The following is a 24954-nucleotide window of genomic DNA, read 5'->3' as shown; positions in this document are numbered from 1 at the left end:
TTGAAGAAACGCAGTATCTTAAGGGGGAGGAGAAAAAGAAATCTCTGTGTTAGCAGTAGTCAAAATGCAGAGGGTCACAGAGATCTTGGTAATGAAAGGGCTTGTTCCTGAGGGCCCTGTAGACTGGCCCCTCACAAGGCTTTCCTCTTGGCATTGCTGGCAGGTCTTCTGTGAGCGAAGTGTTTTATCTGTCTTCATTTCTATCATGGCAACATTGTCTTAGAGCTCATGACTGAATTTAAGGGTCTGGTGCAAGTACAAGGAAAACCGTCATCAGGTAGTGATGCTGTGCTGACATTCACTTCTACCATCAGCCTTGAAGTCACTCTACTCCCTCCCTTACTCAGTCCACCACTAACAGGACCCATCTTTCTGATCTGTACAAAAACATAAACAAAACCAAAACCAATTCCACTGCCATCGAGTCGATTCCAACTCATAGCGACCCTATAGGACAGAGTAGAACAGCCCCATAGAGTTTCCAAGGAGGGCCTGGTGGATTCCAGATGCTGACCTCTTGGCTGGCAGCCATAGTACTTAACCACTACGCCACCGAGGTTTCCATACAAAAACACAGTATCTAAATATTCTGGGGAGACAGAAATTCCAGAAAGACTGGGTTTTACGCTTTCATGTCCACAGAAAGTTAAAATGGACTAAACAAAGTACATGTGTTTAAGCATGTGTGTTTACATTTATAGGTTCTGGTATTCTCATTTCATAAGAGAATGTTAAAATAAAAGGAGAAAAAAAAAAAGAACTCAGAAATTTCCCCTCGTTCATACCTTTTTCTTCCCCTTTATCCTGTCAGAACAGCATTCATCAAACTAGAGCCCTAGGTGGTAACTCAGCTTCCCTGCTTCCATCCCCTTCATGAATGTTTCAGTATTTACACTTCCGCTTAATATACTAAGATGGATGGCACTATGCCTTGCTAGATAGCAACATAGGCTCCCAAGCTATTGACATGTTTATTTTCCCTCCTAATTTTCTGTTATATCTCAAGTTCATTGCACTGCTCATATTCTTATAGTGTGCTCATTTTTCAAAATACCCGTCTTCTAAGATCATATTTTCAGGGTAACAGCATTTACCCAGAGGAGTTATTTGATTAGTGCACAATGTAGTGTTTCGAATGCTGCAGCCCGCTCAGGTTGGGTCCCTTTGGCTTTGCTTTCTTTCCTGAAGGCACCCTTTGTGGGTTCACCAAGACTTGAGAAACGACTCTAACACGGCTAATGAAGGGGCAGGGGAGGGGGTGCGGGAAGAGATAGAGACAGAGATGAGGTCACCTGGTAAAACGGTGAAATGCAGCACCTCTAGGACACTCTTAAGACCCTAGATTCTCTAAGCTGCTGTTTCATTTTTTTCCTAACTCTCAGCTCAGGAAGCAAGACCCATGTCTAAAGTAAAGTCCAAGCACACATCACACATGATTTACCTAACTCTGATTCTGAACACTGAAACGAAACTCAATGTACCAATAGAATATCTAAAGATAAATGAAATTTATGTATAGCAGCAGAACACTGTCTGATATAGTGCTGGAAGATGAGCCCCCCAGGTTGGAAGGCACTCGAAAGATGACTGGGGAAGAAGTGCCTCCTCAAAGTGGAGTCGACCTTAAAGATGTGGATGGAGTAAAGCTTTCTGGACCTTCGTTTGCTGATGTGACATGACTCAGAATGAGAAGACACAGCTGCAAACATCCATTAATAATCAGTACCTGGAATGTACAAAGTATGAATCTAGGAAAATTGAAAATCAGCAAAAATGAAATGGAACACATAAATATTGATATCCTAGGCATTAGTGAGCTGAAATGGGCTGGTATTGGCCATTTTGAATTGGACAATCATATAGTCTACTATGCTGGGAGTGACAACTTGAAGAGGAATGGTGTTGCATTCATCGTCACAAAGAATGTTTCAAGGTCTATCCTGAAGTACAACTCTGTCAGTGATAGGATAATATCCATACGCCTACAAGGAAGACCAGTTAATAAGACTATTATTCAAATTTATGCACCAACCCCTAGGGCCAAAGATGAAGAAATAGAAGATTTTTATCAGCTGCTGCAGTCTGAAATTGATTGAATATGCAACCAAGATGCATTGATAATTACTGGCCATTGGAATGCAAAAATTGGAAACAAAGAAGAAGGATCAGTAGTTGGAAAATATGGCCTTGGTGATAGAAACAATGCCGAAGATCAAACGATAGAATTCTGCAAGACCAGCGACTTCTTCTTTGCAAATACCTCTTTCACCAACATAAATGGCAATTATACACATGGACCTCGCCAGATGGAACACACAGAAATCAAATAGACTACATCTGTGGAAAGAGACGATGGAAAAGCTCAATGTCATCAGTCAGGGCAAGGCCAGGGGCTGACTATGGAATGGACCATCAATTGCTCATAGGCAAGTTCAAGGTGAAACTGAAGAAAATCAGAGCAAGTCCACAAGAGCCAAAATATGACCGTAAGTATATCACACCTGAATTTAGAGACCATCTCATGAATAGGTTTGATGCATCGAACACTAGTGACTGAAGACCAAATGTGTTGCGGAATGACATCAAGGACATCATCCATGAAGAAAGCAAGAGGTCATTGAAAAGACAGGAAAGAAAGAAAAGACCGAGATGGATGTCAGAGGAGACTCTGAAACTTGCTCTCGAACATTGAGCAGCTAAAGCAAGAGGAGGAATTGATGAAGTAAAAGAACTGAACAGAAGATTTCAAAGGGCATCTTGAGAAGACAAAGTGAAGTATTATAATGACATGTGCAAAGAGCTGGAAAACCAAAAGGGAAGAACACACCCGGTGTTTCTCAGCAGAAGAACTGAAGAAAAAATTCAAGCCTCGAGTTGCAGTAGTGAAGAACTCTATGGGAAAAATATTAAATGACGCAGGAAGCAACAAAAGAAGATGGAAGGAATACACAGAGTTATTATACCAAAAAGAATTAGTCAATGTTCAACCATTTCAAGAGGTGGCATATATATACATATATATAAAACCTATGCAAAACTACAGATTAAAATTTTTTTTAAGATATGTAAAACAAGAAAACTAGAAAGGAGACCCTCGTGGTCACTAGGCCATCACCAATAGGCAAAACCAGTGAGCTCTTTGTTTTTATTTTTATTGTGCTTAAGTGAAAGTTTACAAATCAAATCAGTCTCTCACACAAAAAGTTATGTACACCTTGCTACATACTCCCAATTACTCTCCCCCTAATGAGACAGCCCGCTCCCTCCCTCTACTCTCTCTTTTTGTGTCTTTTTCGCCAGCTTCTAACCCCTTCTTCCCTTTCATCTCCCCTCCAGGCAGGAGATGCCAACATAGACTCAAGTGACCAACTGATTCAAGAAGCTCACTCCTCACCAGCATCCCTCTCCAACCCATTGTCCAGTCCAATCCATGTCTGAAGAGTTAGCTTCGGAAATGATTCCTGTCCTGGGCCAACAGGCGGTCTAGGGGCTGTGACCACTGGGGTCTTTCTAGTCTCAGTCAGACCATTAAGTCTGGTCTTTTTACAAGAATTTGGGGTCTGCATCCCACTGCTGTCTTGCTCCCTCAGGGGTTCTCTACTGTGTTCCTTGTCAGGGCAGTCATGGGTTGTAGCTGGGTACCATCTAGCTCTTCTTGTCTCAGGCTGTTGTAGTCTCTGGTTTACATGGCCCTTTCTGTCTCTTGGGCTCGTAATTACCTTGTGTACTTGGTGTTCTTCATCCTCCTTTGATCCTGGTGGGTTGAGACCAATTGATGCATCTTAGAATGCTGCTTGCTAGTGTTTAAGATCCCAGACACCACTCTTCAAAGTGGGATGCAGAATGTTTTCTTAATAGATTTTATTGTGCCAATTGACTTAGATGTCCCTTGAAACCATGGTCCTCAAACCCCCACCCATTCTATGTTGGACTTCGAAGCATTCAGATTATTCAGGAAACTTTTTTGCTTTTCGTTTCGTCCAGTCGTGCTGACCTTGCCTGTATTGAGTGTTATCTATCCTGTCACCTAAAGTAGTTCTTATCTACTATCTAATTAGTAAATATTCTCCTCCTTTTTTTTCTCCTCCTACTCTCCCTCCCTCCCCTCTCTTGTAACCATCAAAGAATATTTTCTTCTCTGTTTCAACTATTTCTTGAGTTCTTATAATAGTGGTCTTACACAATATTTGTCCTTTTGCAACTAATTTCACCCAGCATAATGCCTTCCAGATTCCTCCGTGTTATGAAATGTTTCAGGGATTCATCACTTTTCTTTATCGATGTGTAGTATTACATTGTGTGAATATACCATAATTTATTTATCCATTCATCCATTGATGGTCACCTTGGTTGCTTCCATCTTTTTGCTATTGTAAACAGTGCTGCAATGAACATGGGTGTGCATATGTCTGTTCATCTGATGGCTCATACTTCTCTAGGATACATTGCAAGGAGTGGGATTGCTGGATCGTATGGTAGTTCTATTTCTAGCTTTTTAAGGAAGTGCCAAATCGACTTCCAAAGTGGTTGTACCATTTGACAGTCCCACCAGCAGTGTATACGTGTTCCAATCTCTCCACGGCCTCTCCAACATTTATTGTTTTGTGTTTTTTGGATTAATGCCAGCCTTTTTGTTGGAGTGAGATGAAATCTCATTGTAGTTTTGATCTGTATTTCTCTAATGGCTAATGATTGTGAGCTTCTCCTCATATATCTGTTAGCTACCTGCATGTCTTCTTTAGTGAAGTGTCCATTCATATTTTTTGCCCATTTTTTAATTGGGTTATTTGTCTTTTTGCAGTTGAGTTTTTGCAGTATCATGTAGATTTTAGAGATCAGGCGCTGATCAGAAACGTCATAGCTAAAAACTTTTTCCCAGTCTGCAGGTAATTGTTTTACTCTTTTAGTTAAGTCTCTGAATGAGCATAGGTGTTTGAGTTTTAAGAGCTCCCAGTTATCTAGTTTTTCTTCTGCATTGTTAGTAACGTTGTGTATACTGTTTATGCCATGTGTTAGGGCTCTTAACGTTGTCCCTATTTTTTCTTCCATGATCTTTATCGTTTTAGATTTTATATTTAGGTCTTTGATCCATTTTGAGTTCGTTTTTGTGTATGGTGTGAGGTACGGTTCTTGTTTCATTTTTTTGCAGGTGGACATCCAGTTATGCCAGCACCATTTGTTGAAAAGGCTGTCTTTTCTCCATTTAACTGTTTTGGGGCCTTTGTCAAATATCAACTGCTTATATGTGGATGGATTTATGTCTGGATTCTCAATTCTTTTCCATTGGTCTATGTATCTGTTGTTGTACCACTACCAGGCTGTTTGGACTACTGTGGTGGTATAATAGGTTCTAAGGTCAGGTAGAGTAAGGCCTCTCACTTTATTCTTTTTCAGTAATGCTTTACTTATTCAGGGCCTCTTTCCCTTCCATATGAGGAAGGTGATTTGTTTCTTCAACTCATTAAAGAATGTCTTTGGAATTTGGATTGGAATTGCATTAAATGTATAGATTGCCAGTGAGCTTTTAATAGTACTTATATTTGCATGAGGTTCATATATTTTAATCTTTATTTTTAAATTACCTTTACCAGTTGTAAGAGGGTAGAGAGGTACACAAAGACTGAAACTAAGAAGGCGACAGAAAAATGCAACAGGCAAAGGGCAAGAAACTAGGCCTAGATGTGTACATACACAGCTGTAGATACCTCTACCACTTTTTTCTTTCTATTCCTACCCTGCCGTGATGCAGATTGGAAGAACTTTGGATACAGAATGTAGTGTGAATCCCTGCTTTGTAACATACCAGCTGTGTGTCCTTAGGCAATTTATTTAACTACTTTGAGCCTCCCTCTCTTGTTTTATAAAATGAGCTCCCTTATAGGGTTATTGTGAGAATAAATGTAAAATTCCTGGCACCAAACAATCAATAAACACTTCCTGGCCCTTCTTCCATTCAGCAAATGTGTTCTGTGCTTTAAGGCACACATTCTAAATGTAACTCTTCCTGACTATCTTTTGGCGTTGGTGGTGGCAGTGAGGACGATGCTGATGAAGGAGATTAAAAGAAAATAGAAAACCTTCATGGGCAATTGCTTTTCTGGCGTTAGAATAGAAAGCAGTGTTCAGATGGACTGTCTGTAGTGAGCATTGCTTTCCTCACCCGAATATCTCACGGAAGTCACCCACTTCTGGCCAACAACACACCTATTCAAAGTAGTAAAATCCCATACTCTACAGCAACTGCCATTTTACTTTGTCTTAAATTGGCCTTCTGTGTGGTGTTTTGTTTATGTTGCATTTCACTCTGTCCACAAAAGTTTACACACACATAATGTGAAAAACAACATTAAGCGGTTATGAAAGTGGCCCCTAAGCTAGCATGTCAATTTAATATAACTAGCTAACTCCCAATCTGAGAAGTTTAATGCAGCAGCTCAATTTACTCAGGGGGAAATGGAGAGACACAGTTAGTTAAACTGTAACGTTGTCTCTCCCTGGTTTTGGATTTTTACTTATAGTAGGTTACTTTCCTGTGTATATTTGACTCCAGTTATTGTTAAATGAATTACTATTTCTAAATCATTGAACTGTGAAATGACATATGACCAGGAGTACACTGGAGCTCTGAAGGAGTGATGCTGGTTGTCACATTCTTTTACAGGCAATTGAGATCAGTTCAACATTCAAGTGTTAAAATCCTACTGTGTGTTAAGACCTGGAACCTTTGCCTGTGTTGCTAGTAGTTGCTGGCTATAGTCATAATATAGCTGTTCACCTCTATGAAGCTTTGATTCTATTACCAGGTGTACACCCAGGGGTCAGGTGTTTTTGGGAACAAGGGAGGCGTTTCGTCGTTTTATTTATCAGGAGAGGTTGGAAGCATTAGCTGGAAGTTATCTGAGTAGATGCATCAGAAACAGTGCAGGTGCATACCTCTCACTGGCTGTGATTTATCCGAGCTGAGGCATCTACCAGGCCCACAGATATTGGGCTCTGAGAGCTGATGACTCTGCATTGTGCTTTTTGGAAAGGCACCCAAAGAAGAAGGAGGAAAAGCTCCAGTGCTTCTGAAGTTTATACTTATTTACAGTAATAATCAGTGTATTTTGGAAAACTGCAATATCACTCCCTGAAGATTCTTTTAAAAAGCTACTGAAAACATTAATCTCCTTTACCCCTTGTACTGTCGTTTTCCTGGGGATTCATTTTGAATGGGGTCTCAGGAGACCACAGTAAATATATAAATAATTATATATGACTAAGTTTGTGCTGAGGCTATTATTAACTGCTCCCACACAAAGATGTCAAAGTGGGGTGGTAGGTATTGCCCCCAGTGAATTACTGCTACCATTTTTAAGATATTTAAGTAATGTCGTAATTAAGAGGTGATAGGTAATATTTTCTTCTGGTAGAGAAGTAAAGTTATACAGCTCACTATGTATCGATAGCAACAGTCTCATTAAACCTCCATTGCAATGGCAGAGGGAAACTCTCTAGGAAAAAAAGTTTGTAAGAACCAAATGGTTTCCTACAATTCTAATTGGTAATTCTTGATGTTTTGTGACTTCTTCCCCTCCCCTTCCCTTTCTTTCTCTTTTTACTTTTCCTCCTACTCCTTCACTTCTGTGAGCCAGAATGAACGGCAAGGGGAAAATACGGGAGTGGAGGGTATGGTGGTGGCTGAGTGTGGTACAGAAGGTTGGAGCTAGAATTCAAATGATATTCACTCTCATGATGAAGAATTTATACTGGTTTTCATGCTTTTGTTAGCTTTCTTCCAGTCAGACCCTACTCATGGCAACCCCATGCACAATGGGGCAAAATGCTGCCTGGTTCTGCACAGTCCCCATGATTGCTTGTAGATTGGATTGTTGCGATCCATAGGGTTTGCATTGGCTGATAATAAATCATGCCAAGGCGTGACATTCTAGTGATAACTAGTATTTATTGAACATTTAACAGGAGGCACATGTCATTCTAAATAATGTTACATACATACTCGTTGTACATTCATAACAACTCCGTGAGGCAGGTTCTATTTCAATACCTTTTTCATAGATGAAGAATGCAAGATAATGAGAAGCTAACCAGCTTGATGTAAGTCATACCGTGAGAGTAACAACCAGCATTTGAACTTAGGCAATCTGACTGCACAGCTATACAATGCCTCCCATGTGTTGTGATTTAGCAAAATGTATCTGGCTACAGAGATCAGGAAGGCAACATTAATATGAGAGACTGGAAGGCTATTGTCATAATTTCAATAAAAGAAAATGAAGATCTAAACAACTGCTCTGAGGATGGAAAGAAATTATACTCAATAGGAGGCATGAATTATGTCTTTAACCATATTTCCCACCTGTCTGTCACATAAATGTTGGTGGATTGAATGGTGGACTTCATAAATCACATGCTTGCTGACCTCTCAATGAGACTGTCTTATCTTTAACTCTGCTGCTGAAGAATTTCTGTGTCATGAGTAAGGCCATGCCCTCCTAGCTCCATATTCAGCTAGCCTACTGGGTATCTCACTCATAGATAAAATGGATTCTTCCATCTCTGAGATGAGAAACCAAATCATATTCTACCTTATAAAAATATTTACAAATTGTGCAATAATTTATGTAGAATAACTTCCCTACTGACTCCCTGTCCCCTACACACACAATATCATATCCTGGCTTTCACCAAGCTTTGTATAGGTCTTGGGGCATGACCAGACCAGCCCATACATAACTGTTCTAGCTGTGAGCATTCTGTTTACTTTATGACTTCATTTGGTTCTGCAATATAATGTGTGCATACCAATTTTGAGTTTCTATAGAAATATAATTTGGTGTCCATCTTAGTGTAACTGTTAAAATTACTCATGATTCAGAAACCAAGTTATAGTTTCCTGCTCAATATATTCAAAACACAAGACCAAATGCAAATAGGACCAACTCTTCTTTGCACGCATTTTCACACACATCCATTCCTAACCATTCAGCCCCCTTCATTTGGAAAAAAAAAAATTTTTTTTCTCCTATTTGAGTTACTGCAGAGTTTATCAGGGAAAGAAGGTAATCACAAATCCATGACTGAAGAGAAGAGGTTGTTAATAAAATCTGCAGAGAGAAATTAGCCATTTTATAGAAGGAAGATAGAGTTTGTCCTTCACACAAATTTCCAACTCTGAGTCTTGTCAACTAAGGCAATGAAAATGACTAGAACACAAGCTTCCTAATCTGGAATAGCAGAACTGAAACCAACGTAAATTTGGAGAAAACTTCAATTATAAGGTGTATTGAAATGCCACAACAACTAGAATCTGAACTAACAGAAGTATTATCAGAAAACAGTAAAGGCAGAGTCCTTCCTGAGTGAGCTAACTATGAAAATTTGCAATTAGCGAATTTATTGCTGGAACATAATTTATGTTCCAAGAGTGAATGAAAACAAGTGGTTTCCGGAAGTAAGAGAAATTCTTTTATATACTTGTCTATATTTTTGTTTTTTGAATTTGATGTTCAATATTTTCTCACATCTCTGTGTATTTCATATTTAAACAGTCAATTCACATTTAATCCTTTCATGACGCCATAAAGAAAAGAAAGGCATGACTATGACCCCCTTTCAGAGGCAAAAAAATGAGGCTAAAAAATGCTTCCTGGCTTTCCCCAAGTGGCAGTGTGAATAAGGAGTACAGAAGTGACCAGAAATCTAGAGAAACAAGATGTTTTTCTAACATCTCTGATGAGGCAGCTACCAACCTGAATGGCAAAACTTCTAAATCAGTACGATCTGAAAAGCAATACGATTTTACAATACTCTTATTTTTCAAAGAAACAAACATATGATGATGTGTACAGAGACAGAGACAAAATACTTACATGAACAATACTCACCTCATTTTCTTCAAATTAATGTGTATAAATCTTAGGTGTAATGTTTAGGTGGTGCCTGTGGAACAGAAGAGGGGTAGTTCCTTTCTGCTGATTTGGGTTGAGTATGGCTGAAATGTAAAAGTTATAGTTGCTTTTTATTGTTTAGATGCTTCAATTGAAAATATATATAGATGATAAATAGATGAATAGTGTGATGGTTAAGTTCGTGTGTCAACTTGGCCATGATTCTCAATGGTTTGGCAGTTACATAATGATGTAGTTTGAGAGAGTATGTAACAATGTAATTTGGCAGTTATGTAATGATGTAATTTACCTCCATTTTGTGATATAAAGTAATCATCTCCATGATGTGATCTGAAATGATTAGCCAATCAGTTCTATGGGGAGTTTCCTCAGGGGTGTGACCTTCATCAAATATATATGGACTTTTTGGCAAAGCTCACTGGCTTTTGCTTACTCTGGATCCTGCATCCAGCTTGTCATCATCTGACCTCCAGTTCCCGGGATATAGGTCAGTAGGTTACCATCTTACCTGCTGATCTTGGATTCATCAGCTTCTGCAGCCCATAAGCAAGCAACCTCCCATCTGAAGGGCCATGTGGGTTTATCAGCCCTAGCAGGTATGTGAGTGAGGAGAAGCCTCTGGCCTAACACCTGACTCATAGACTTGGGACTTACCAGCTTCTACAACCACATGAGCCATTTCCTTGAGATAAATCTACATATATATATATAAGACATTTGGTACTAAGAGTGGTTCTAGAGAAACAAAATTGTAAGGGTGAATTTTTTAAACTGGTTCTCAGGTCAGGTTAGTCTTAAAGATGTTGACAACTCTGCTTCCAGTAGTAACAAGGGCACTGCTAATCCATGGCATGAGGTGGCAATAGATATATGCAAAATATCACCACCAACAGATCAAGTATTGGTGAGAAGCGAGGCTCTGGGTGATCAGCTGCTTAATACTTTTCTACAATTCTGTCAGAACGAGAAGTATAAGGAGGATGGTTGGTTAGTCCTGCTTTTGCTAAACAAAGTGGTGAACGAAAGAGATGAGCTCAATGCTTCAGAGTCACAGCTCAAGCACTGCATAAACAACTTCAAAGTTGCCACTTGATCCCTGAAAGAAAGTCTTATTTCTTGTACTAACAGAGTTGGTATTGCCAAAAACAAAACCCAAATTCTTACTGTGAGAGTGGCAGGATTACAATGCCAATTGAATTCCCAACCTCGAATGGTGTCTGAATTTAAACTGGCATTAGTTGGGAAGAAATGGGATCCTGAAATTTGGGATGGAGACATAGGGGCAGGTAATCAGGAAGCTGGGAACACTGAACCCCTAAATTCTGTTGAATCTCTCCTGTCAACAAACCCAGCTCTCTAATTCCCATCTTTAGATAAAAGATGCTAGGCACCAACCCCAGAAAAACAATTAGCCCATCCACCCCCATCTGATAAAATTAACCCAACTGTGTCTGAAGAGCCTTTGTCTGACATATAGCCTGAGGCAGCATCTGAGTCATTGCCTGAGGCAGATGCCTTACAAGACTTTGCTAAATGTTCTCAGAACACACCCTCACCACTCATGTTTGCTCTTAGGCCTATAATTAGACTTTAGTCTCAGTGACCTCAAAAAGGTGAAGTATGAAGAATGATACAGGAGGAAGTATGCTATATTCCAAAAGAACTCCTTGATTTTTCTAATGTGTACAAACAGAAACCTGGGGGATATGTGTGGGGATGGCTATGAAGGGTGTGGGAAAATGGTGCAAGAAACATAGAGTTGGATCAGTCTGACTTTATTGATATGGTTCCACTAACCACAGCTCCTTCATTCAAAGTTTCAGCTTGAGAGGTTAGGAAAGGATCTAACAGTTTATTTGGTTGGATCGTTGAAGGAAGGATTACACAGAGGCCTTCACTAAATCAAGCTGAAGTACCAGACCTGCCTTGGGATACTGTAGGAGAAGGTATCCAAAGGCTTAGGGAAATTGGCATGTTAGAGTGGATTTATCAGGTTAGACTCACAGACCAACACACGTTTTACCACAATGGTGGGGAATATATATGTGAAGGGAGCCCCAGCATCCTTGAAGACTGCTATGATTTGCTATTTTATGTAAGTCAGATTTGACGGTAGAAACTGCCCTAACTGAATTAAGACACCTAACTACAATGGAACCCTGGTGGTGTACTGGTTAAGAGCTACAGCTGCTAACCAAAAGGTTGGCAGTTCAAATCCATCAGGTGCTCCTTGGGAACCCTATGGGCAGTTCTATTCTGTCCTGTAGGGTTGCTTTGAGTTGGAATTGACTCGATGGCAATGGGCTTGGTTTGGGTTTTTTTTTTAACTACCAGGGGGCTGATTGGACTCATGGTGGTTGGGGCCAAGTGATGGCACTCAATCAACAAAGACAAGGTGGGCATGATTACTGTAATAGACAGCAGAGTCAAAGCAGTAATCAGAATAATCTGACTTGTATGGACTTATGGTGCTGGCACTTAGTCATGGTGTCCCTAAGAGTGAAATAGATGGGGAGTCTACTAAATATTTAGTTGATCTGTACAAGCAGAATTCTATGTCAAGTGAACAGCAATCTAATTCAAATCACCAGAACAGAGAGTCATAGCCCCTCAATCAATTTCCAGACTTGAGCCAGTCTACCAACCTACAACCCCATGAATGAAGGGGAGGCTGGGTCACCATGAGAAAGGATCACACTAAACCAAAAAAAAAAAAAACCTATTGTGATCGAGTCAATTCCAAATCATAGCGACCCTGTAGGAAGAGCAGAACTGCCCCATAGAGTTTCCAAGGAGCACCTGGTGGATTCGAACTGCTGACCTTTTGGTTAGCAGATGTAGCTCTTAACCACTACACCGCCAGGGATTCCAGGTCACACAAAACTACCAAAAACTTATACTGTTAATCTTTCTCCCAACCTTTCCAAAAGGACTGTTCATTGGGAAAAAGAAATAATCAGACTTTTCAGGGGTTATTGTATACTGGCTCTGAAATGACACTAATTCCAGGAGACCCAAAACATGACTGTGGCCCACCAATAAGATTACAGTCATACAGAGGTCAGGTTGATAATAGAATCTTAGCTCAGGCTCATTATACAGTGAGTCCAGTGAGTCCCCGAACCCATCCTATAGTGATTTCCCCACTTCCAGGAAGCATAATTGGAATAGATATACTCAACAAACGACAGGACCCCAAATTGGATCACTGACAAATGAAGTAAGGTCTATTATGGTAGGAAAAGCCAAGTGGAAGCAATTAGAACTTCTCCTACCTAGGAAAATATTAAATCAAAAGTAATACTGCATGTCTGGAGGGTCTGCAGAAATTACGGCCACCATCAAAGTGTTGAAGGATACGTGGGTGGTGAATACCACAGCCCCATTCAACTTGCCTATTTGGCCTGTGCAAAAATAAATGGATCTGGGAGAATGACAGTTGATAACTGCAAACTTAATCAGGTGGCGACTTCAATTGCTGCCGCTGTTCCAGATATGACTTCAACGCTTGAGCAAATTAATACATCTCCTGGTACCTGCCATGCAGCTATTGATCTGGCCAATGCCTTCTTCTCCATTCCAGTTCTGCAGGAAAAACAAAAGCAGTTTGCCTTAGCTGGCAAGGCCAGCAAAACACTTTCACGCTCCTACCTCAGAGGTATATCAGTTCTCCAGCACTATGTCATAATTTAGCCATAGGGAGCCTGACTGCCTTTCTCTTCCATAAGACGTCACACTGGTCCATTACATTGATTATATTATGCTGGTTGAAACTAGTAAGAAAAAAGTGTCAATGACTCTGGACTTACTGGTAAGACATTTGTGTGCTAGACAGTGGAAATTAATCTGACAAAAATTCAAAAGCCTTCCATCTCAGTGACATTTCTAGGTGTCCAGTGGTGTGGGGTACGTCAAGACAGTCTTTCTAAATTGAAAGACAAGCTATTGCATCTGGCCCCTCCTACAACTAAAAAGGAGGCACAACATCTAGTGGGCCTGTTTGGATTTTGGAGGCAACATATTCCTCATTTGAATGTGCTACTCTGGCCTATTTATCAAACGACTTGAAAAGCTGCTAGTTTTTATTGGGGCCCAGAATAAGACAATGCTCTGCAACAGATTAAGACTGCCGTGCAAGCCGCTCTGCCACTTGGGCTTTATGATCTACCTGATCCAATGGTGTTTGAAGTGTCAGTGACAGATGGATTTGCTGTTTGGAGTCTTTGGCGGGCCCCTATTAATGAATCACAGCACAGTTCCTTAATATTTTGGAACAAAACCCTGACAACCTCTGTAGATAACTACTCTCCTTTTGAGAAACAGCTTTTGGCTTATTACTGGGCCTTAGTAAAGACTGAATGCTTCACCACCGTGGGGCCTAGGCAGCCCATCATGAACTAGGTGTTGTCTGGCTCACAAAGTGATTAAATTGGATGTGAACAGCAGTACTCCATCATTAAATAGAAGTTGTATATACAAGATCGGCCTGAGCAGGACCTCAAAGCACAAGTAACGTGCATGAGGGAGTGGTCCAAGCACCCATTGTCTCCACTCTTGTCACATTACCTGCCCTCTCCCAGTCTGCACCTATGGCCTCATGGGGAGTTCCTTATGATCAGATGAATGAAGATGGTTTACAGATGATTCTGGTTTACAGCCTGGTTTACAGATGATTCTGTGTGATATGCAGGCACCACTCGAAAAAGGACAGTGGTAGCACTACAGTCCTTTCTGGGATCTCCAGGACAATGGTGAAGAGAAATTCTCCCAATGGGCAGAACTTTGAGCAGGGGAAATGACCAAATGTGCGATCATATACTGATTCATGGGCTGTGGCCAATGGTTTGGCTTCATGGTCAGAGAACTGGAAGGAACGTGACTGGAAAACTGGAGACAAAGAGGTATGGGAAAGAGGAATGTGGATAGACCTCTCTGAATGGGTCAAGGAAGTGAAGATATCTGTGTCTCATGTGAATGCTCAAGAAAGGGTGACCTCAGCAGAGGAGGATTTTGATAATCAAGTGGGTAGGATGACGTGTTCTGTGGAGACTAGTCATCCTCTTTCACCAGCCACTTCCATCGTTGTCCAATGGGCTTATGAACAAAGTGGTTATGGTGGCAGGGATGGAGGTTATGCATGGGCGCAGCAACATAGACTTCCACTCACCATGGCTGACTTGGATACAGCCACTGCTGAATGTCCGCTCAGCCAGTAGCAGAGACTAACCCTGAGACCCTGATATGGTACCATTCCTCAAGGTGGTCAACCACCAATCTGGTGGTAGATTGATTATACTGGACCACTTCCATCACGGAAAGGGCAGCATTTTATTCTTATTGGAATAGACAATTATTCTGGATATGGGTTTGCCTTCCTTGCACACTATGTTTCTGCCAAAACTACCATCCATGGACTTACAGAATGCCTTATCCACCACCATCACAGTATCCCACACAGTATCACCTCAGATCAAAGGACTCAATTCACAGCAAATGAAGTAGGGCAATGGGCCTATGCTTTGGAATTCATTGGTCTTATCATGTTCCCTATTAACCTGAAGCAGCTGGCTTGATAGAATGATAGAATGGCACTCTAAAGGCACAGTTAGGGCTCTAGCTAGATGGCAATATATTGCAGTATTGGGGCAATGTTTTCCAGAAGGCTCTTTATGTTCTAAACCAGCATCTAACATATGGTGTTTTTTCTCCAATAGTCAATATTCGCAGGCTCAGGAATCAAGGGGTGGAAATGGGAGTGATACCCCTAGAGACCCACTCGCAAAATTTGTGCTTCCTTTCCCCAAGACGTTACGCTCTGCAGGTCTAGAGGTCTTAGTTCCAAAGGGAGGAATGCTCCCACCAAGATATACAATGATTCCATTGAACTAAAGTTAAGAATGCCGCCTGATCAATAGGCAAAGAAGGGAGTTACCATATCGGCTCGTGTGATTGATCCTGACTACCCGGGGGAAATGGGATTGATACTATATGATGGAACTAAAGAGGAGTATGTCTGGAGTACAGGAGATCCCTTGTGATGTCTCTTAGTGCCACCATGCCCTGTGATTAAAGTCAATGGAAAACTACAGAAATTCATTTTCAATATAACTACCAATGGCCCAGACCCTTCAGGAATGAAGGTTTGGGTCACCCTACTAGGCAAAAAATGACAACTGGCTGAGATGCTTGCTGAGGGAAATGGGAATATGGAAATGGTGGTTGAAGAAAAAAAAAAAAAGAAAGTAGTTCTAAATACCATTTATGAACATGTGTCCAGTCGTAGAAAAGAGGACAGTAATTGTTATACAAGTATTTATTCCTTGTATGTGTGCATCAAATATTTTTGTTTTCTTCACATAAAAAAAGTAAGATGTAAATGGAACTAGTGCGTTTTCAGCTGAACGCATGTTGGTTGTATCATGCTAGGCACGAATATGACTTTGCCTTTGTTTAGAGACTGTATATGGTTTAAGAGATGTGTACAGGTGCCAAGTTGACAAGGGGTGGTCTGTGATGGTTAAAGCTGTGTAACAACTTGGCTGGGCCATGATCCTCAGTGGTTTGACAGTTATGAAATGATGTAATTTGTCAGTTATGTAATAATGTAGTTATCCTCCATTTTGTGATATAATGTAATCACCTCCATGATGTGATCTGATATGATCAGTCCAACAGTTGTAAGGGGAATTTCTTCAGGGGTGTGGCATGCATCCAATACATGTGGGCGTTGTAGCAAAGCTTACTGAGTTTTCTTGCTCTGGATCCTGCATCTAACTTATCATCTGACCTCTGGTTTTTGAGATGTGAGCCAAGAGCCTGTTGTCTTACCTGCTGATCTTGGATTCACTATCCTCTACATATTGTGAGCAAGCAGCCTGCCATCTGACCTGCCAATCTTTGGTTTGTCAGCTTCCGCAGCCTATGAGCCAGCAATTTGCTGTCTGATCTGCTGATCTTGGGTTCATCAGCCACTGCAGATATTGTGAGTCAGAAGAAGCCTCCAGCCTGATGTCTGACCTACAGACATGGGACCTGCCAGCCTCTACAACCACGTAAGCCATTTCCTTGAGATAAATAAATCTCTCTCTATATATGTGTGTGTATGTGTATACATAAATACTTACATACACGCATACATACAGTTATATACATATGTGTGTGTGTATGTATATGTATACACACACGTATGCTTCACTAGTTTTGCTTCTCTAGAGAACCTAGCCTAAGACAAATAAATAAGATAGATAGGCAGGCAGGTAGGCAGGTTGGCAGGTAGACAGACAGGCAGGCAGGCAGACAGACAGATAGGTAGATACAAACATATATATTTCCAAACATACTCACTTCCCCCTTCCCCTTCTTCCTGAACTGGCAAGATAATTAGAACTAAATGGATGACCTTTGGGATTTACACCCCAGAATCCTCTCTCCTTTCCCTCTATGTGCACCACTTTTACATAGGGATGTTTATGGAGGAAATTGGATTCACTGTTTGCATACAGCAATATATTTAGCTGGTGGCTGTACGAGTCCAATTAACTCTTCTAACAATATGGATGAAATGAGGTTATTGGATTATGTTTGTAGCCAATTAAAATTGTTTTGGTTGAATACTTTCTCTTGTAACCTTATTTACAGTTAAGAAAATGGTATTGAAAAAATATTTTATAGTGTGAAAAGAAAAGCTGAGGGAAAAATTGGAAGAACAAATTCTTTTCTCCACAGCATGAAGTACATGACCTCTTATTTATGCAAAAGCATCTTTTGCAGAAACAGAAACATGAGTGTCAGATGTGAATACTTTGAAGACATCTCATTATTGTCATTTTCATTATTATCACTACCCCATTATGAGAAGTAACATAATTGATGGGAAATAATGTGATAAAAAGGAAGGAACACAGGGCTAGGACTGAGTAGACAAGGGTTTTAATGTTAGCTCTGCTGCTGGTGAGTCATAACCTCTCTGAATTGAATGGCCTTAATCTAGAAAGCGAAATAACTCTGTTACCATGATGATCAAATGAGAAAATGTACATGGTGTATTTTAAAAAGTAAAAATCGTAAGGTATGGATTATGCAACAGTGTTGAGTAATAGGTGTTCCTTCTGAAGTTATTTTAAACCATAGTACAAGAAGATTTTCTCCCATCTATCAAAACTGTTCCGTGGAAAGTGTTTATTTGAAATAATTTTTGTTAACTAATCAGACATTTTTCCTCCTCTGTTGCAAATATTTTGTGAATGTAAATGGGGCTTTCTAAAGGCAGTGGAAAAGCCCATGACTCCTGGTTGAAAAAAACAGATAGTCTCTGTGACTGAATGTATCCCCAGGACAAGAACAAGTAAGTGGCTCTGTAAAGAAACCAAAGTCAAATGTCAAAGACCACAGAAATGAGTTGATTCTGAGCACCAGGACCAAATTAAGCAACCTATCCTTAGGTGTGCATCTCCAGCTGCAGCTTGGTTCAGCCTTCATCCAACAACGGTAACAACTAATCCTCCCAACAATTTTTCAAGGTGGGTATTATTCTTATCTCCAATTCATAAATAGGGAAACAGAGGCTTGTGAATGTTAAATAATTTGCCGAAGTTCACATAATGAAAGAGATAGATTTGATCCGTATTCTACCTGGGTGAGTCCAAGATCCTTATCATTTCTATGACCCCGGAAGTCTGGCATTCGTCTCTAAAGGGCTTTGTCAGCCATCATCTTGCGACCTACCTACGAGAAATCCTACGGCTACTTCCTTCCTTGTCACCCACCACAGATAAAATGTCCTCCAGCTTTTAATGATGTGTTAAGAAGATAAGATTAAATAGATTGAGTTTGGCTGTCATCAGCAAAATGTGAGTGGGTGCAAGTGACAGTTGAGTTCTTTCTTTGTCTAGCAGGATGAAATGGAAAATCTAAACAGTGGGATCACTGAGCAACTTGCATTGTCATCCTTGGTAAAGCCACTGGACTGCTATGTGTTGAAAGGGCTTGGAGAACAGGAAAGAAAAAGGAGTGACTGTGGTCCCCACCACCACTGTCTGTGGATCCAGTGATCAACCCACCAAAACAAAGCAGAGTTGGGCCTCCTCATGCAGAAGGAACCCATCAAGAGACATTCATCATCAAGCGCAAAGAACTGCTTTGTCCAAACTGCTTGGAAAATGTCTGTTACCAGGGTTAGCTTTGAAAGTGAAAACAGTCAAAATGGACCAACAGGCGCAGCTGCTGTAAAAAAAACTGTAAGAGGTAAGGACAGATGATTTCTTACTCGTGACATTTCTCAATCTATGAGTTGTTAGATGCCATCGAGTTACTTCCAACTCATAGCGATCCAATGTACAACAGAAACACTGCCACCCTCACAATCGTTGTTATGTTTGAGCCATTGTTGCAGCTGTTGTGTCAATCCATCTCGTTGAAAGTCTTCCTCTTTTTCACTGATCCTCTACTTTACCAAGCATGAGGTCCTTCTCTAGGGACTGATACCTCCTATGAGTTAATTTTTTTTTCAGAAAATAAGATACTGGCAAATTCAGGGACAAGGACGTGATCCTTATTTGAGCCACACAGCCTTCCCTTCTTCTAAAGATAGTGCTCAACCCCATACAGCCCATGCAGAGTCACAGAAAGACCCAGAACAGAAAGTATAGATTATTCAGAGGAAACTCACCCCCATTACTAGGAGAAAATCCTCAATGGAAAGTTCTACTGGCAATGGTATCCTTTAAAAAAAAAAAAGTCTTTCCATAGAGAAGGTTGTTAGCCTTTTTTCTGGAGCCCTGGTTGCACAGTGGCTAAGTGTTAGGGCTGTTAACCAAAAGATCAGCAGTTCAAATCCACCTGCTGGTCCTTGGAAACCCTATAAGGCAGTTCTACTTTGTCCTATAGGGTCCCTAAGAGTTGGAATTGGCTCAATGGCAACGGTTTTGTTTTTGTTGTTGTTTGTTTGTTTAGGCTAGCAAAATCTATTTATTTATTTAATTTAGTTATTGTCCTGTAAGTACAAATGGTCATTATATGATCTATGAAAAAAACTGGCCTATCTATATTAATCATGAGAGCCAGTATCCTCTATTACATGGCTCCTACAAGGAATGTCCACAAAAGAACCATCACACGTATGTACATTGTCTTATATATGTGTAACACTTCATGACCCGACCATAGTCCATGGAAGGGGACTGACTTACCATGTGACATGTCCATAGTCACAAAACTTTTAAGTGGCAAAGCACTCAAACCTCAGCAGTCTAGGAACAGGTATGTGCTGGTAATCTCCACTCTTTTCTGTGTTACAACATTTCATCTTCATATCAACCCTACCATTCTAATATCTGGGTCACTGCAGGATCTAGCCTCCAAATGCAGACACTTCTGAGAGTGAAATAGTTTACTCTTAATAACTATGTTAAGAAAACAGGTATGCAAAGGGCTTTCCTGAGCAAACATGGACCGCGGTCTCCTGATCTATTGCCAGTGGGCAATCTGTGGCCTGAAGAATGCTTGGCTTGTGAGTGGCAGAGCTAGGACCAGTCTGGAGGGCCTCGCCATGGCTACTTCTACCTTACTTCCCTATGTCCTGACTCTCCCATATCTTGCTAACAGCTAGCACTATTGATCTCAAACTCCAACCACAACCAAAAGGAGGAAGTGGATCCATGTCTTCAATTAAGTAGTTGACAAAATGTGAGGTCAAGAAGAAGATAGAAAAGGAAACCACCTATGTAAAGATAAGAGATTCTCCTCCTGACCCTAGTTCATTATTTACAGGCAGGCCTGTATTTGCAAGCACCTACTCCTAACACCACATCTCTGGAAAAAGGCAAAAAAATAAAGCTGATCATGACATTGCAGACATCCTCTCTTTGAGCCCTGGTGGCGCAGTGGTTAAGCATTCGGCTACTAACCAAAAGGCTGGCAGACTGAATCCACCTCCCACTCTCAGAAACCCTATGGGCAGTTCTACTCTGTCCTATAGGGTTGCTATGAGTTGGAACTGACTTGCCAGCAACAGGTTTGGTTTGGTTTTTCTCTGTGAACTCAGGTGCTTGGCAGCTGATTTGGGAGGGGAGATGTATTATGTAGCGCTCCTGTACTTGTGGCACTGAGGGGCCCACGGACTTGGGCATTTGGGAGGGCCAATATGTGTGGGATAGTGGTGAAAACTCTATGTCTATGGCCAATATCTTCTGGTTTAGAGAGCCCCTGGTCCCACTGACATGGGAGATCAGGGTAGTAAGGTTGTTGCATTTCCAACATCAATGCAGATTACCTCATTTTATGCAAATAACATGTGCCTTCTAGGTTTGTTCATCAACCATTCCCTCCTCCCACATGGTATTTTCCTAAGGGTGCTATGCTAATTATTTTATTTTTGCAGAAACATGTAAAAAAAAAAATTGGCTACCTGGGGGGAGGGGAGAGTGGCTGACACACCAATGTAGAAGGCTTGCATAATTTATGTAAAAATATGGTAATGCTTTCTCCTTCATGTGTCACTGGCCATGGGATATTTTTGGCAAGATAGATGGGGCTGGGCATTGGCTCTGAGATTAAAATGTCAAGTTCCACTTCTTAGTATTAGTCAGTTTACTGACTAAGAGAGTGCAGTCTGGAATAACACCACTTGGATTTTTAGTCTGACTTCCCCACTTACTAGTGATGTAACCGGAAGAGAGTTAGTCAAAATTTTAGCCCCTCTCCAGAACATGGGAATGATGAGAGTGAAATAGGGCACTCTTAATAACCATGGAGAGAAAACGGGAGTGCAAAGAGCTTTTCTGAGCAAACAAGGGAGTGTGGTCTCCTGATCTATCACTGATGCACCATCTGTGGAGTAAACATGCTATACCTACCTCATGGGACAGTTGCGAGGTTTAAGTGAGATAAAAGCATGCAGTGCTTAGTACAGTTTCTTGCATACAGAAGCGCTTGGTAGTGGAACAGGCTGCTTAGCCAAAGCTTGAACGGTACCTGTGCCAGTTTTTTTCCCCCCTTCCCTAGCCTGTCTCTCTCTCCAAGTATGATTTTGCTGTTAGCTCCTCTAAAAGTTAAAAGTTAACCAACGTTTCCCCTAGGACAGCAGAAAATCAAGTGATATTGATCTAAGCCTGTCAAACAGGATGAATCTCACCAGGATCGCACCAGTCACCCCTGGGCTGATGGGTCAATGGCAGGAAAAGAGCCACATGTTTGAGACTTGACCACCAAAACCACACAGAAAGAGAATGGACATTCTACAAGTTCCTAAAACCCATGTCCCCTTTTCCCTATAAAAACCCAGCTGGCCTCCAGTTGCTTGAGACAGACAGGTTTAAGAGGAGATTACTCCCCTCTGTCTCCTATATATCAGTATATAATAAAGGTCTTGCTACCCACCTCACCCCTGTCTCAAGCACTGGCTGCTTGCGGCAGGGGACTCTAACTCGCAAAACAGCGCTAACAGTAGCTGTTATTTTTATTAACAGTTTTAAAAAGCTTAGTACAGACTCCACCAGATGTAACCCAATAATTTGTTGTGGTGGGAAAAAAGCTGAAGGGCAGAAGATGAGGATGGCAAGGTAGGAAAAATCCATATTATATAAGACTTTCTAGGATAAATTACGGAATTGTGATTTTATTCCAAGTACAATGTAATGACATCTAAGGGTTTTAAGTAGCATGTCAACTAATACCATTACTTTGGTGTTGTATCATTGCTGCATTGAACAACTTTATGCATACATCTTTGAACAAACGTGCAAATATTTCTTTAAGTTAGATTGCTAACGGTGGGATTACCATCTTCACATGTTTAACATTCTCAGAGATGCTGGCAAAATACCCTGCAAAAGGCTTCACTACTTGGTGTTTATCCAAGCCATTGTATGGGAGCCTACAGCCCACCTGGCAAACTGTTAATATCACCAATGCTTTTTAAGTACAATAGATTTACATCTTATACTGGAATTGAATTCCAGAGTTAGCACATAAGGAAAAAAAAAAATGCATATAGTCAAAATAATCCTAGAACATCCTGTCATGCATAATGTATAATAAAAAAATGACTTTTTTTTGACTATATAACCCTCTATGGTACAGCCCTGGTGGTGCAGTGGTTAAGAGTTCAGCAGCTAACCAAAAGGGTGGCAGTTTGGATCTACCAGCTGCTCCTTGGAAACCCTATGGGGCAGTTCTACTCTGTCCTGTAGGGTACTATGAGTCAGAATCCACTGCACAGCAATGAGTTCGGTTTGTTTGGTTTTATTGTAATTCTTACATATCCTAAGGTCTAAGACACAGGGGCAGAACAAAGTCAGAAAGGAAGAAAAGCATATACTGCAGAGATCTAGAAATTCAAATCATTCTGTTTTTAAGGCAACTATAACATTATAGGATGAGTGAGATAAGAACACACAATTCTAAGTAAATTAATACTATTTGCCTTAAGGTTTTATTTCATTTTGCTTTATTATAAAGTTTCCATAATCCTCAGAAATGTTAAACAATTTGTTTATTGTTGAGAAAACCAGTAATATATGAAAACAGCAGGGATCTGGCCTAAGAAGAATTCAAGAACTTCTCTGGCTGTGGACCTAAATCTTGCCCAATCAGACCATATTCTCATTTTTTCTTTGAAAAGTCAGCAATTTGCTTTTTCAAGTTAGTCTCTTCTCTTGTATTATCAACACCAGCTCTTGCCTTCATAGTAGCGGATTTTGTTTCATACCTTTCAGTGATACTGGAGGGAGGGTTAGTGTGTGTTTAGGGAAGTCGACATTAAGTTCTATAATCAGCATTAAGTTTAATAAACATACAATGCCACTCCACTGTATCTCAGTGTTTATTATATTTCCACTGATTTCCAGTGAGTTTGAGGAGTTTCCATGTTTATAACTTGTTAATATTTCTCCTTGTAAGAATTGACTGCTTATGTTCTCTGTTCCTACTCCTATTGGTTTATAGTTTTATTATATGCTTTGAAATGTTCCCTACCTTTGCTTACAATTCTAATTTGTTTATGATGCCTTTTGATACAGAAAATGTTTTACTCTTTCTGTTGTCAAATATGCCAATGTTCTTTCGTGGCTTCTTGGTTTTGTGAATTTCTTAGGACACAGTGCCTTTATGGCTTTCACAACTCTCCCATTTTATCCTTCCATGGAATCTATGAGGAGACTGGTATATAGTGAGGCTAATTAGCTTATCTAACAGGTGCCCGACGCTAAGTCATGAAGCAGGTACTGAACCCAGATTTTCTGAGCCTAGATTCTTCACTACCTCCTCTTATGCTTAGTTGTTTCTTCTTCAAGGCTGGGCACACAGTAGAAGCTTAATATACTTACATGTCATGGTCATATATTTAAAAGAATTCTGCGTCTTGATGTGTCATTTTATTAGGCATCTTTTGGTTTCAAGTGAATGAAATTTGATTCAAGGTAGCTTAATAAAAAATGGAAATTTAATGGCTCGGTATTTTGAAAGCCCAAGAGTACATGGGTCTCAGACAGAGATAGATATGGTTGCTGTATTGATGCCATTGGGGCTAGCTATTCCATCTCTCATGTTATGTCATCCATCCACCCACCTACCCACACACCTATCCATCCATCCATTAATCCATCCATCCGTCCGTCCGTCCATCCATCTACCCTCTCTGCCATATTATCCCTATGTCTCTCTCTCCCTGGCTTCTAAATGGTTCTATTTCTCTCTATATGCTGGCCTCATCCTCTCCCACTGTAGATAACTTTTTCTATGTGATGGAAGATGATTGCTGGAAACTCCAAGCCACTACTTTTCAGTTCATAATCTAAAAGGCAGAAAGATCTCCAGCACAAAACCATGGAGATAATGACTCTGATTATCCTGCTTTAAGTCATGTACAAGTTCCTGCTCCAATCACTGTGTCCAAGACAGGCTAGGCCCACAAGGATGTGTGAAGCATCTCCCCAAAAGAACCAAAACAGGGGAAGGAAAAAGCAAGCTGGGCAGTAAAAGCTGTAGTTACCAAGAGCCACCACAGTGGTTCTTCCAATATTCAACGTGCCCTGAGCAGTGGTGAGAT

This window comes from Loxodonta africana, chromosome 16, assembly GCF_030014295.1.
Source record: "Loxodonta africana isolate mLoxAfr1 chromosome 16, mLoxAfr1.hap2, whole genome shotgun sequence".
In the NCBI taxonomy this organism is placed as follows: Eukaryota; Metazoa; Chordata; class Mammalia; order Proboscidea; family Elephantidae; genus Loxodonta; species Loxodonta africana.
The sequence above is the reverse complement of the archived record's forward strand: the minus strand, read 5'-3'. Positions refer to the sequence as shown.